Consider the following 2796-nt stretch of genomic DNA (forward strand, 5'->3'; position numbering starts at 1 on the left):
GCACTTTATATCATATTCCCCAAAAAAACTTTTATAAAGTAATAAAATGTCAAGCTCAAAATTAGAACTATTATACTCTTGCAATGAAAAAAACCTGTTCAAAAGATGCACGGGTATCAACATTATTCAAGCTTATAATTTAATAGGTCCTATATATCTGTATTTTTGATATTTTCAAATTATTGTCCAAAATAATTAACAATTACATTAGATAATGAATGGTTGAAGGATCTCTTTAATTAAAAGCTTGGATAATGTTAATATCCGTGTATTTTTCGAACAGGTTTTTTCGTTGCAAGAATATAATAGTTCTAATTTTGAGCTTGACGTTTTATTACTTTTGGAAAGGTTTTTTTGGAGAATATAATACAAAGTGCTCATTATCAACTTTATCTAAAGTGGAGAAGGCAATGTACGTGCAATGCCGATGACAATATTACGTGGTACACAACGTAATACGTCAGCCGAATAAAATCAATGTTCAATATTTAGTTACGTGCGTGCTCAGAACAAAGAGACTTTCGGCATATTCAATTTCCGACTGCAAATGATTCGTCGAGGAGATTTTTGATTTCCTTAGCGTATTGTACTTTGTTACCAGTTGCCAGTGAAGCAGCGACCAGCCTCCCGGCGTAATACATAGTTTGCTAATGCTGTCAGAAACCTGGCCTGGACGTACGACCACGCTCCTTGGTTCTTCGGCTCTTTTTGGGCCCACACAATATCGGCGTTCTCGTATTTGGTACATTCTTCGTTCACTAGGTTAAATGGAAACGGTGATTCGTTCAATGGAAATGTTCCACACGGCTGATGGCTACCACGTCCTGGAGGTTTCGCTCCTGCCTCAATTAGATCAGATCGTAATAGACTTTGCCCGAACAAAATATCAAGCGCTTCACGCCGCCCACGTTCTTCGCAGCCGGTCAATGTTTGGGGATGACCCGTACGAATTCCGTGTTCTCAGTCATCTCGGCGAAAGAGGATTTGGCCTCCGGGTGGTGCAACAACGATTTGGGCGTCATCAAGATCAACGGCTTGCAAAAAGTCAATGACAGCTGGCGACGGAGCACGTGGAAATAGTTGGCGGGCGTGGAGCAGTTGGCCACTATCTAATTGACGGTGTTTAGCTGGCGGACGGCGAAGTTCCTGTCATTGGTGGGTAACGCGTCCGGGTCATCCGAGCTTATCTGCAAGAACCGCTCGAGCCTGGCCGATGAATGCCATCCCATCCCTTCGTACGCATGGGGCAGCAGTATCACGAGTCCCGACTGCCGCACCCATTTGGTCTGATGAACTGGTCGATGATGCACTGGGCGGTATTGTTAAAGTCTCCGAACTGCGCCTCCCAGCACACCAATGCGTTCGAATTGGCCATGGAGTAGCCCAGCTCGAATCCCAGCACAGCGAACTCGGACAGCGAACTGTTGCACACCGTGTACTTGGCCTGGTCCGCATACAGGTCGCACAACGTTCGGTACGAGGTCTTATCGATCTTCTGATGGTGGAGCACGTGATGCCGGTATGAGAGCGAGCCTCTCTCCACGTCCTGGCCGCTTAGACGCACGTGAATACCATCCTTCAACAATGACCCGAATGCCAAGGCCTCCGCTAGAGCCCAGTTAGCTGTCCGTTCGCCGATCATCTGTTGACGGTTTTTGAAAATCCTCTTCAAACTCTTGTGAACAACGAAATCGCTGTACTTCGGCTACAGCGACGAGAACGCGTTGCCTATGTACTTCAACGTGAGTTCGTCCACTCCAGTCTTGGGAGTGCTGACGACGTATTTGTCCTTAAAGAAACCTGGCCACGGCTAATCCAACCAATCGCTGTTGTTCACTTTCGTCTCTTTCGTCGAAATGGTAAACGCGTCTTCGCAGAACTGCTGATAATCGTCCCAAGCTTTGTCCACTTCGTCCTTAGTGATCACCTTCTCCTTGACAAGCGTTTTCGCATATTTATTGTACACGGGGACTGTGTCTTTTATAACGTCATACATATGCGTGAACATGGGCTCGTCCACTTCGTTATGCCCGTTCTTCCGGTACCCAACGATGTCGATGACTACGTCCCTTTTGAACGTGTTCTTCCATTCAGCGGCGATTTTGCACAAGCGCACCATGGCTTCTGGATCGTCCGCGTTCACGTGGAACACCGGAGCATACACGACCAGCGTGACGTTCGTGCAGTAATGCGTCGATCTCGAACATTGTGGATCGGTGGTGAACACTATTTGATTGTTGACGACCGCGTGAACGGTGCCGTGCATGGTGTAGTCCAGTAAATCGGTCAAGTGAAGTTAGGTTAACGATTAAAAATCGCATAAAAAAGATACATCATTAATATAATAGTTTTCAAAAATAAACATTTCATCGAAGCATATTATTATTATTATTATTATTTATTCTAAAAGTCATGGCACTCTTTGTTGTCTATTTCCTCAAAATAATTAATTTAGGACCTGGGAAAATTACGTGAATACGTGAATTTATGATACTATAATGAGTGTACTGATTTTATTTATTATTTTTACGATAATGTTTATTTATCTGATTTTTTTTTTTTGTCTATGTTAATGACATGGACCAGAAGCTTCGATTATATTATAGGTTACTGGTAGTTAATGTTGTTTTTAGTTGGTTGGTCGGTAGGGTGAGGGTGGGTATTATATTAATATGTATAAATAATTCATAAATTTTCCAGTTTCCGTGATACTGAAGCGGAACAGTGATCTGGTTTCCAGAACGCGCGATTAACTCAAATCTGAAAATGTTGTGAGAACTCGTCGCAGTGTATAAT

At 43.4% G+C, this 2796-nt stretch overlaps 1 pseudogene; it reads right to left on the reverse strand.

Annotated features, from left to right (window-relative positions):
- Window positions 1–530: 530 nt before the first annotated feature.
- Window positions 531–2293, reverse strand: LOC112691035 (annotated as a pseudogene).
- Window positions 2294–2796: the final 503 nt, after the last annotated feature.

This window comes from Sipha flava, unplaced genomic scaffold (assembly GCF_003268045.1).
Source record: "Sipha flava isolate LNK unplaced genomic scaffold, YSA_version1 115_pilon_pilon, whole genome shotgun sequence".
Classification (NCBI taxonomy): Eukaryota; Metazoa; Arthropoda; class Insecta; order Hemiptera; family Aphididae; genus Sipha; species Sipha flava.